Below are 12,587 nucleotides of genomic sequence, written 5' to 3' on the forward strand. Positions count from 1 at the left end.
AATAATCCAGATATTGCAATGGTCCAGACAAAGTCCAGACCTGGCAGGCCCTTAAGAGCCCTATGCATAAACGGAAGCATGGAAACTTCAATGAACTAAAGCAATGTTGAAGAGAGAAGTCACAATGATGTGAGAGACAGACAAATTTATGCAGAAAATGTATTACTTCAACCTCGTTAGTAATAAGGTGTACTTAGTTTTTCAAAAAGCCTGTATGGAGTTCTGTGAAACCTTCTTTTTCACATGACTGTAGCATATAAGAATAAGCCATTCAAGTATGAACATATGCATGGCTGCATACATTCACTGCTGAGGACTATTGAAAAAGCCACAGCACAGATGGAGCCTAGAAGCATTTCCTTTAAACAATATAGAAAGTTGAAGGAAACAAGTAGGAAGAAAATATAACGTATGGAGAAAAAAAAAATTGCCTTTCCCCATCGAGTCTCTGCTACGCTGATAACCATCTGTGTTCTGCTCAACACACTGCAGGCGAAGCTGCATGCTCTATGCATTGTGATGAGGAGCAGCGAGGAGTCTCAGAGTGGGGCTGTCCTCAAATGAGACGAGTGGGGGGAAGTTTCAAAGTCAAGCGGATGCTCCGAGCTTCCCTGCTACACACAAGATAGAAACCTTCCCACACAGCCAAACACCTGCATACACATAACCATTAAGATATCTCTACAGACATATACAGGAAAAAAACAAAAGCCACAGCACCACGTAATCACATTCCTGGCAATACTCAGCACAGCAACATCATGCCCTAGCTGCCACTGTCTCTTCTGTCCAAAGCACAACCTAACATTAGCTAGCCTTAGTGCTGTGGTCGGGCAATTGTCTCTATTGTGTGCCCCTTAGAAGTCTGAAGGGCTATTGTAAAGCTGCCTGCACTTCATGATGGAATCGAGTTGAACTTGAACCTAAATCATATCGCTGGGTGAATGTACCCTGAAGTAGACAGTTAAAAGCGTGCCATAAGCACACTACTAGTATAACTATAATGACCTTTAAACGTGTTATTGATTCCAAGCCTGCAATCGTGGCCTCTAGGATTGATTGTCAAAGATATTGAGAGACCAGATTAGGTTCATTGAGGTGCCAAAAAACTGTCTACTGCCAACAGCTCAATTTAGAATGAAGAAGAAACAAGGGATGGTGGGATAGAGGGAAACAGAGAAGAGAGGATTGGCAGGGGGGCTGTGTACTGTCACGAGTGTGTCCAAACTCAATGTTACGCTGGTAGGTGGTGACTAAAGACTTTAGCTTTGCAGAGAAAAGACAAAACATGCAGACGCCAAGACGCAAACAATGGCTCAGACACTGATCTGTAACGCACAAATCATCACACACACACACACACACCAGCCCGAGCAGCTGTACCCACAGAGAGATAAATGTGTGCTGAGGGCGAGACTAAAGGGGTCATTAAAAGAGGAGAGGTTGTGACAGAAATGTGTACCCAGGGATTTTCTTTCTTTCTTTCTTTCTTTTTTTAATGTGTATGTGTTTGTGAACGTCTCTTGCACACATTGGCTGGTGCATGTGTTCAATTTTCATGCGAGCTGGTTGCCTCTCATTTTTTATTATACACACACAGGCCCAGACACACCGACACACACACACACACACACTCTGTCAGGATTACTTCTGACTGATTAATCCCATTCAGCAGACTTTAAAGATAATCTAATCATACTAAAGGCCAAACAATAGGACAGACTTCACCACTGCCCATACACCTTTTGTTCCCCTAATGAAGAGGCGGTCACGGGTAAAGGAGGAGAGCACGGGTAAGAGTTGGGGGAGGAAGAGAATGAGAAGGGCAAAAAAAAAGTAAAAAAAAAGAAAGAAAGAAAGAAAGAAAGAAAGTAAACTTGAAAGTGAAAAGAAAAGAGCAAGATAAGAGAGAGAAAGAGGACAATGAAAGGTGATTTATCAATGGAGGCGTCAAGAAGGGAGACGAGGCTGTTTGATGGGACATGGAGCCTCAGCCAAGTGTGTCTTTATATTTTAATAACCAAGTAAATAAAAAAAACAATGGCAATGGCGGGGAACGTTTCCACATGTGATATCTAGATTTCCCCCTGACAGTAACTCACTGTTATATTCTGTAACACTCCAGCGGATGATTCAACCAACGTTATTGAATTCCACATTTTTACTATGCAACAGCCCTTAACATAGATTTAAAAAAAATTTAAAAAACCTAGGTAAAATATGAAGGCTCACAACAGGACCCTCCCACTAGCCATCGAGACCACGCACTATAATTTGTAGCCCGGGAAGTAACATTAACATTAGCGGCAAACTTTTATATTAGCCTTCTTGCATCCATCTCCCCTTATTAAATACAGTAGCACAGTGGCTGATGGTGACAGGCGGTTGAAAGTGAGACTGCGGTGGTCAGATTAAACGAATCGTTTAGGGGAGGTGATCGCCTCTGTGAATATCAATTAGCCAACCGCTGAATAATTAAGGACAACCATGTTTTTTAATTAGCTGACTGCCGCAGTTTGAGCCGGGCGCATGAGAGGGAAGGAGGAGGAGGAGCAGAAGAGAGGAGGATGGAAGAGGGATGAGAACAGGTGGGTTTTGCTGCGTCAGCCCCCCTTCTCCCCACCCACCCGCCGCCTGTTCCCTCACTAAATTGCTCCCATATACACTATTTTCTTTCACACCTGCCTTTTTATTTAAAGTAATCTTTGTCACTTCCTTTTTTTTTTTAAAAAAGATTCCAAGATGCTGAAATAAAACTATTATCTGCAGCACTGAGCAGGCTTACTGCACAAGACAGGTATAGGGAATATCATAATCATATGCTTGCATGCTTATAATTGTAACATGTCCCACTAGTGTTATGAAAATATACTGCAAAATTGTGTAAAGGATATAACTGTGGTATGCAGTGTAAAGAAGTTTGAGTAGTTAGAAGAATTTTATAAAGTGAAATGAATGATTTAATGTAAATCCTGCAAGTTCCTGTCACAGCAACACACTCTTGCTCAGCGCTCATTTCGTCCCCAAAACCTTAGTTAAACAGTCACCTTTTAAAAACGCTGGGGGGTATTCAGTATTCATTCCAGAACTGAGAAGACAAAAAGACCAACTTAAAGTGGATTAAAGTCACATGTAGGTAAAGTTTTTGCTTTCTAATGGGACACTGAATATAAATTATGAGAAACAAAAACTTTCGCTTGAATAAAATGCTTTATTTTAGCCTAAAAGGGGTAAATCCATCTTTTATCTACTAAAATATACACCACTTGATATAGTACAAACCCTTTAGGTAGAAAGTTTGAGAACTATTATCTTGATCCTCAGGATCTATACTCTAAAGACGGGATACCACAATAATAATAGTTGCCACTAGCAAAAAATATAATTCAGACAAACAACTAAAAGTTCTCAGTGCTTAAGAAAATGCACATATTACATTTTTCATTTCACACCTCAATGATGGAGACTTCTGTATTGTAATATAATAAGGTGACTGTTTCACTGTAGTCTCGCTACATGCTTATAAATCATGCAAGATAAAAATAATCTTGCAAGATGCCATGATCGATGGAGCACAAATCAAATCTCATCACATTAACTAACAGCACCTCATCCATAACCTTGGTCTCTTTTGTCTTACCCCTGCCACCATTAGCTCAGCCCTGATTCACCCCTGTCACGAGTAGCATCATAATCAATGCTCCCTCACACTATCCAAGTGAGCGCTGCAGCACAGTGGGTCAGAGCCGCTCACCAGGGCCCATCTATCAAAGACTTGTGCGACAGGGCTCTGTGACAAACTAATACTGAAGCCGCAAGCCTCAAGTCCTGTTTGCTCTGACAGGCAGGGAGTGGGTCAAAGGGTAGCGCAATGTGACCGCGCGCCGGTGTTAATTAGCACGGTGGAGGTGCAGGTGGCATGTGGAAGGTTTGAGATGGATGCAGCAAGGGAAGGGTAAGTTCATGGTGTAGAGATGATGAAATGAAGGCTACACCGAGAGAGAGATGGGTCAATGTGTGAATGGAATATTGATGACAACATAGCTGGAAGGTGAATTTTGCTGTTGCCATTCTTGTTGACAGCTGCTCAAAGACAAAATCATGAAAGATGAAAGAGAAAAGGATTTGAAGAAAATCAGTTTTTCATACTTTTTTCAGATACAGTTCACACACACACTTTTTTAGACACACATACCATCCCACAAATCTTGGTCGTTCTTTTAAGTGCCTCTAAAACCTTTGCAACTCTAGCTTTAAAAGCTATCACTGGCAGATCAAATCTATGAGATGGAGTGCAAAATGATATCACCTAACACCAACCCTACTGGCAGTATTCCATTCACCCTTAGCATCACTAATAAAACACAAGTCCTGGTAGAAGAGGCTGTAAAAACTCCATTGGAAACCATTCACCTTTGCTGTTTAATTAGCATCATGGGGATTTACTGTGCTCCACTAACAGTTACATTCACGGCTAGCTATTAGTCTCCGGGGGAAATAGTAGGGTTATGGCGATATAAGTGCGTCAGATACAGTGTGGTCAATTAATGGGCATAACACTCCCTGGTCACACCAAAGAACAAACACATTAGGTCCTGTTGGACAAGCCAAAAAAGACTTATTCTGAAGGATATTAACACTTAAATGTGCTTGTAGTAAGAAAGCATGGGTAATAATAATGATAATAAAATACTTTGGCAATGACATCCACTGCCAAATTATCTGTGTTATTGGGTCTCTAATGGCAACGTCACCAAAGACAATAAATACCACCTGTAAGCTCAATAACAAGACTTAGACCATATGGAGAGAAAGAGCTGCAGTATGGTCTGCAACAAAGTGGGCCCACTGATTTTGAATCACTTACATGCTGGGACACAAGGACACCCAAAAATAAACTTGACAGCATGGCTGTCCTGTCAAGCCAATAAGGTTGCACTCCAGTCACCTATTCTTGGGAATTTGTTTTCACGAAGCTAGGGTCAAAAGAAGTGGCAGTGTTATTTACTTTTCACATAGTTTTTCCCTTCTTCCTAGATATGACGAGTGAGGAATGCTTAATATTGTGGAAATTCTAAAAGGTACTCAGCATGCCAACAGTGACAGCACATCCTGCTCTCTAGAATGTCACTGTGGCAGCATGGCAGACTCAACAATAAATAATTACTAGTAGGCCGTGACACTGTGTTTTGGGGTATTAGTTGTTTGCGCTATGCTTTTGTGACTACGTATAACCAATGGTGTAGTTAATATGAGAAGCAGATGTGTTCTATACTGTAATCCAACTAAGAAAGTTCTACAAAACCACATGAAAATGTGCAAACGTATGTGACGCAACATGTTTGTGACAGATCACTGTTTTGTAAAAATTATCTGGATAACTGCAATTAAAATATTGTTAAAATTATTCATTATAATTTCATAGGAAGGCACCTCTCCAATCTCTTCAACATTTAAAAAAAATGTACCTTTTGCATGCTTTGTCTGTGTTCTGCTGAGTTTAGCAGCAATGCTACATAATCCCTTGTTTGAAAGTATTAGTAACATAGTAAGAGAATCACCAATATTGTAGATCTCTATTCTATGGTACTGCATAATGGTCAGTTATTAGAATCAAATGAAAGTCTAAGAAAGTCTAGTATGGTATTGTTCATAGCATGAGCAGTGTTAGATTTAGATTCTTGTGGGAATGTCCATTTGGGTGCACCATGAAAGGAGGCCCGTTTTCCTAAATTATTAAGAGTTATTAAATTGAATGTTCAGATTTCAATAGCAAAATAACAATAATAAGACAACTGCTAAAGTTTTTCCCTTGCAAAGATTTTATTTGCTGGGTACTTTAACTGAACAATAAATCAAGTGCCTCATCTTGGACTGCAAACAGTTGCGGACAGAAGATCTGCTTTGCAAGCAGTTCTCTACATCCTACAAGTTTAAGCTAAAGTGACTGATCAGTTCACAGCAGATCTTCAGAGCAAGACAGGGACTATCACCACCAGCTGCAGTCCAAGATGATGCCGCCGGAGCACATCTGACTATGAGACAAGTGAGCTCAGGAAGGAGCACAGCGAAAGCAACCCGGCCATCAAATAAACAACAATAAGCAACAGATCAAAATGAAAGAAGGACTGGCAATGTTTTCTAACAGAGAAAAAATAAATAAATTAAATCACTCAAGTAGACTAAACTACACAACAATAAACTAAACTACTGGCAATGAGTTGTATTTGGGTACTTCATTATGCTGATACTATTGTCCAGCTTTAGAAACTTGGTAATTCAATTTATCTTCATGGATACCATCTTCATGGAAGACAAGTGCCACAGGCTACAGAAACAATTCCTCTCCCTGGGGATCTCTTAGCACAGTGAGTAATGACACCAAGGGTCAAAGGACTGACCTGCTCAGGACAGGGACTGAGGGGCTCAGACAGGAACCAAAGGCCAAGATGTGTAGGTGGTGAGCGTGGGTGTCTCAATGTTTGTGCATGTGTCTAAACTGTTGACTAAGGACACATTACAATGAACTGTCCTCAGAGTCTGATGTTTACTGGCAAGGGTCACCAAAGGGCTTGATCTTATGCAGCTGGCTAACCCAGTTAAACATTTACATCCCTTTTTACAATCCTTGCACATTTATATGTTTAAAAAGGGTTTTAAGGTAAACAGCTTAGAAAAAAATTGGAGTTTTAGGCCTCCAAAGATTGAAATTCTGGTACAACTGTGAAACTACACTTCCAGACACTTTAAGCCCCTCAGCCTTTGTTGGAGACACCACCTCCTCCACTTCACTGCCAGCACTTCCACTAAGGGACAGCAACAACATCTGCTAGCCCAAGATTGATTAATTGGCTGATCAGGCACCTGGGGTGTAAAGTGATTGATTGATCATCTTGGGGTTGGAGTTGCCTTTATCTACAGCCCTGGGGATAGAACCTCTGGAGGTCCCCAGTCATCTGTCATGTCCAACACAGAGGGGAAGATGAGGAAAAGATGAAGAGTTGTGAGTTCATTACCAAGACATGGGGGGCATGTATGGAGTAAGTCTCGGCCTACATGGGAAAAGGGGGCATGCCTAGAGAACAATCAGACATGGGGACAGAGCGAGGATGAAAGGGAGGGAGAAAAAGCTCTGTAGCTTTCACAAAGATGATAAATAAAGATACACAAAGGCAAAAGGGAAAGGAGTGTGGGCAGGATAAGAAAAAAACATTACAACATGGACATAAAAGATAACCCAGCTAATCAATGAATGATCATTTAAGTCCTATACTGAGAAAAAAGACACTGGAATTAGATTATAGTTCTATAATTGGTGTGAACCTGCATCTGCTAACTGTTTGTCAGAATGCTAGTATGTGTCAGACATATTCACCAGAAAATGTCTTTACTTGTCGACAGAGGACACACCGAATGACCTGAAAGTGGAAAGAGCCACATTGCCTTTGGACAACAGATGTCCCGAGGGAACCAAAGTTAATGAGAGAGAGAGAGGTGGTGGTGGAGAGACAAGAGGCAGAACAACCTAGCAAAAGGAGGTGAGAGGAATGTAGAAGAGAAGACGATAGGGGAAGGCATGCAGGGGAGAGGGAAAAAAAGACAGCCTCAGGGTGTGTTGCTGACATTAGACCTTATGGACAACTCGAGCAGCATGCATCTAGTGTGTCTGTGTGCATACGCCTTCAGCATGTGAATCCTCACCTGGATCAGTGTTCATATTTGACAGCATCGCAGTGTGAAGTGCCTTAAGACTTGCATGACAGTGGGCATACTGCGTATAGTGGAGTGTGTGCCAGGCTTTGCATTAATGCATATTTATTTCACGCAGCCACAGGTGGTCTTTCCAGGCCCAACGAAGCTGGGAGGGGGCCACAGTCCACCTTGAGCTTATGCCTATCAAAGCCTTGTCAGCAGATTCAGGGTCACCTCGAAACCAATAACCTCTTTACACAAGTCTTTTCCACTTTCTTTGATGTCCTACTTAATAACTGTTAGGTATCGCAAAAAAAAAAGTGATTGACATGGAAATTAAATTTTGACAATGATGTTACTTAAATGGCAGGTTAGCCGGGTCCTTCATCAACACTCTTTTATCCTATTCTCCCAAAGTAATCCATCCATCCATTTTCTTCTGCTTTATCCAGGGCCGGGTTGCGGGCGCAGCAGCCTAAGCAGAGAAGTCCAGACCTCCCTCTCCCCAGCCACCTCCTCCAGCTTATCCGGGGGAACACCAAGGCGTGCCCAGGCCAGCCGAGAGATATAATTTCTCTAGCGTGTCCTGGGTCTGCCCCGGGGCCTCCTCCTAGTGGGACATGCCTGGAACACCTCACCCAGGAGGCGCCCAGGAGGCATCCTTGTCAGATGCCCGAACCACCTCAGCTGGCTCCTTTCGATGTTGAGGAGCAGCGGCTCTACTTCTCACCCTATCTCTAAGGGAGAGGCCAGCCACCCTTCGGAGGAAGCTCATTTCCGCCGCTTGTATCCGCGATCTCATTCTTTCAGTCACTACCCACAGCTCGTGGCCATAGGTGAGGGTAGGGACGTAGATCGACCAGTAAATTGAGAGCTTCGGTTTTACACTCAGCTCCCTCTTCACCACGACGGACTGGTGCAGCGTCCGCATCACCAATCCGTCTGTCGATCTCCGGCTCCCTTCTCCCATCACTTGCGAACAAGACCCCAAGATACTTGAACTCCTCCACTTGGGGCAGGAACTCATCCCCGACCCGGAGTGGGTGCTCCACCCTTTTTCGTCTGAGAACCATGGCCTCAGATTTGGAGGTGCTGATCCTCATTCCCGCTGCTTCACACTCAGCTGCGAACCGTTCCAGTGCGAGCTGGAGGCCCTCACCCGATAAAGCCAACAGAACCACATCATCCGCAAAAAGCAGAGATGAGATTCTGAGGCCACTGAAGTCCATGGGGCCCGGCCGGGCACAGCCTGAAAAGGGGACATGGGCCCATCCTCCCGCAGGCCCACCACCCGCAGGAGGCGCCGTAGGGGTCGGGTGTATTGTGTTTCGGGCGGCGTCCAGGAGCGGAGGCCCTGGCGGACTGATCCCCGGCTGCCAAGACTGGCAAAGTAATCCATGCTTCCTGATATATATTTCTACGCTGTTTCTACTAGACTTCGGTGCAAAGTTTAAACTTTATATAGTTTTAAGTGCTGCTTTGAATTGGTTTGTATCCTAATTGGCTTTTGTAACCTTATTTCAAAAGCTGCTTCAAAAGCTGCTTTGTAAATCAATATCTGTTGCTCTATTGTCTGTTCTTTTCATGCACTTCTGTTTATTCCACTCATCCACCATTCTCTCCCTACTTCTACATCTCATCCAGATTTTTTTGCTGTGCGCTGCCTCCGTGACTCCCCTCTGATTTTAGTTTCATCCATCTGTTTAGGTTCTTTTCCTCGTTCACTCAAAATCACTCCCTCTAGCACCATTAGCTGAGCTGACTGTTCACTTCCATAGAACCTTATTAATACCACTCTCCTGTCAGAGTCTAGAGGGAAAACACAAAGAAAGACAAAGAAAACGAAAGGGACAGGCTGCAAAGACAATACCTGTCATATTACACAACCAATATATCTAGTGGTCTCAGACATACACACGAACACTTTATCCAATTGAACTTGCATCGATATCTGGCCTGTTAATTAACAGCTAGGCCTTGTGTAACAAAACAAGAAACATAAAGAAACTATTGCAAAAATCAATAATATTACAAGATGCATAGTGCTTGTCAGTGTTTGTTTATAAATACAATATTCATAATTACTTTGAGCAAATAAGGGCTGAGCAAGCATGCACACAGGCCAATTCAGTTAATGCAGAGACATACAGGTTGTAAGGATTTTTTATTCTGTGACCAGTCAAGTGGTTCAAGAGCAGGTATGATTTTAGGCTACCAACACTCCCATCAGTAATATGTATATATGATGGCCTATATACGGAGCCTGTGATTTTAGTTTGATTAGTAGTAGTTTCTGTACAAAGCACAATAAGGATACAAGTGTAAAATGTTAATAAAATAAAGTATCTTCACACCACACGTGGTCTCAGTTTTCATCCCTCTGCTGCCGATGTGAATTAACTCCTTGCAAGTAACAGTTATACAGGGAATGGTTTCTGTTTTAGGTAAAAGCTCTGTTTACAAGACTTAAGCAAGTTTTTTGCATATGCACAATTTAGTTTCAGCTATTTCAGTGTAATTAAAACAATATCACCTTGACAGGTGCTGTGTTTATGTAAAACATACTGTGTGTAAAGCTGAAAATATCTACTTAAACAGATTTACATGTGCTGAACAGGTGGTTTGATAAATTACTCTTAATATATCGTTTTTTGCTAAAGCAATGACTACACTTACTCTGTCAGCAGTACAGTAACAACTCTAGAAAACTGTTTTCATTCACTTCACCTGGGTTCATGGTCTCCGCTGCCTCTTTCCTATCCACTATTGTGTGTGTAATGTAAAGCAACTACAGCTTAACTGCTATTATGAGATCATAATGCCGTAGATAAAATTAAGCACAGAAGCGTCTTGATGCATTCTCAATCATCCAGGTAAGTAAATCTCCAAAAGTTGATTCTGTTCATCTGGACGTAGCGTTTTGTGGGAGAAACGTTTAGTCACTCATCCAATTGACTTCTTCAGTCTCAGCTGACTGCAGGTTTCCCCAATCTTATAAACAGGACATATGCATGATGACTGAAACCAGCCCACTGAAGGAACAATGGGATGGGAGGTCAGTTCCTTAATCTTAATTATGCAAATTCTCATGACCATTTATCAACAACCACTGACCAAAACCCACTGATCAATGGTCATGAGTACCATTCACAGAGAGTTGTACCCTTAGGCCCCCTCCTCGATTCAAAGATGGTCTTTCCCTTTTCACGTAAATGGCCTCCTAGCCCTGCGACAGACTGGCGACCTGTCCAGGGTGTACCCTGCCTCTCGCCCTATGACAGCTGGGATAGGCTCCAGCGCCCCCCGCGACCCTGAAAAGGATAAGCGGAAGCGAATGGATGGATGGATGGATGCCTCCTTGACTCCGCGCTCAAACCAGCGTTCCTCCCTGTCCAGGATGTGTACATCCTCATCCTTGAAAGAGTGTCCACTGGCCTGTAGGTGTAAATAGACTGCAGAGTCCTGGCCTGACGAGGTAGTTCTTCTGTGTTGTGCCATCCGCTTCGCCGGAGGTTGTTTGGTTTCCCCGATGTATAAATCCTGGCAATCCTCCTGGCACTTAACAGCGTATACTATGTTACTCTGTTTGTGTCGGGGGACCCGATCCTTGGGGTGGACCAATTTTTGGCGCTGCGTGTTTTGGGGTTTAAAAGCCACAGAGACCCGGTGTTTAGAAAAAATGTGTCTCAACTGCTCCGATACTCCTGACACGTACGGGATCACTACAGGTTTTCGCTTGGGCAGCGGTTGTCCTTCTCTCCTGGATCGGCTGGAGCTTTCTTTAGGTGCCTTTCCAGCTTTGACAAAAGTCCAGCTGGGATGACCACATTTACTCAGGGCCTTCTTGATGTGATGTTCTTCTGCCTCCCTGGCCGCTGTGTCTGTGGGGATGATGTTCGCTCTGTGTTGTAGCGTCCTAATGACACCCAGTTTGTGCTCCAGAGTCAAACCTTAAATACTGATCCGTATGTGTAGGTTTACAGTACACGTCAGCTTTTAGATGTCCCCCATTACTGATGGAAATCTCACAGTCTAAGAAGGGTAACCTGCCACCTTTCATATCCTCCCTAAGCACAGAAGCATGAAAAAACACATGTGCCTTGCGCCTATCAATGATATGATTAACCCCTTGGTTTGAAATGTTTAGGGCAGTGCTGTTATTTAATGATGAGATATGAGGAAAGCTTGTGGTATGAGAACACCCACCACTATGAAAAACTGCTTAAAACAAATGAGGATGCATGCTTAAATATCTACACTGACCAGTGAATCTGAGACACTAGATTGACTCTACAAGCTCTGAAGTCAGAAATAGACTTTCCTGACACTAGTACCCATCCATCAATCGAAGTGCTGGACACTTGCGGTGCCAATTAGCCGACAGGGTGAGTGCCTGGTGCGGAGTGCCAGCCAGAAGCCCTGCCAATTAAAGTCTAACCTCCCGTCTAACCCTAATACTAGCACAGTGTGTTGGCACCCCACCCTGGGCAAGGGTGAAGTACTGCAGCCAATATGTAAAGGACAGCTACGTGGACATCCTCTAAAGATGATATGGAGAAAGCATAACAAAGACGGGACTGTAAAACGTTGAGACCAGAAAAAGAAAAGAAGAAAGGGCAATGTGCCGTGCAATGTCAATAAAAAAAGTATTAAAAATACACTAACAGTGTTAACACAATTATTACAGTACACAAAGGCTGAGAAAAACAACTAACACTGATGCAAACATAAAATATTCTGTGAAATTTTTGTAAATTTGATGAATAAAGGTTTTGTCCTCTCAAAATTTTCCTTTTATGGTGAGGAGCGTATTTTCAAACTTTTCTCTTTTTTGTCAATTGTGCAAAACAGGAAATATTTTTCTTGTCAACTTAAAAATATAAGGAGATATTCAG

The 12,587-nt window shown here is 42.8% G+C and overlaps 1 protein-coding gene across 5 annotated transcripts in view; it reads right to left on the minus strand.

The window, feature by feature from the left end:
- chchd3a (coiled-coil-helix-coiled-coil-helix domain containing 3a) overlaps nt 1-12,587 on the minus strand; it is an 80,062-nt gene that overhangs the window by 36,693 nt on the left and 30,782 nt on the right. The window lies entirely within an intron of this gene.

Source organism: Pundamilia nyererei, unplaced genomic scaffold (assembly GCF_000239375.1).
Source record: "Pundamilia nyererei isolate P.nyererei 1_Seehausen unplaced genomic scaffold, PunNye1.0 scaffold00052, whole genome shotgun sequence".
Taxonomy (NCBI): domain Eukaryota; kingdom Metazoa; phylum Chordata; class Actinopteri; order Cichliformes; family Cichlidae; genus Pundamilia; species Pundamilia nyererei.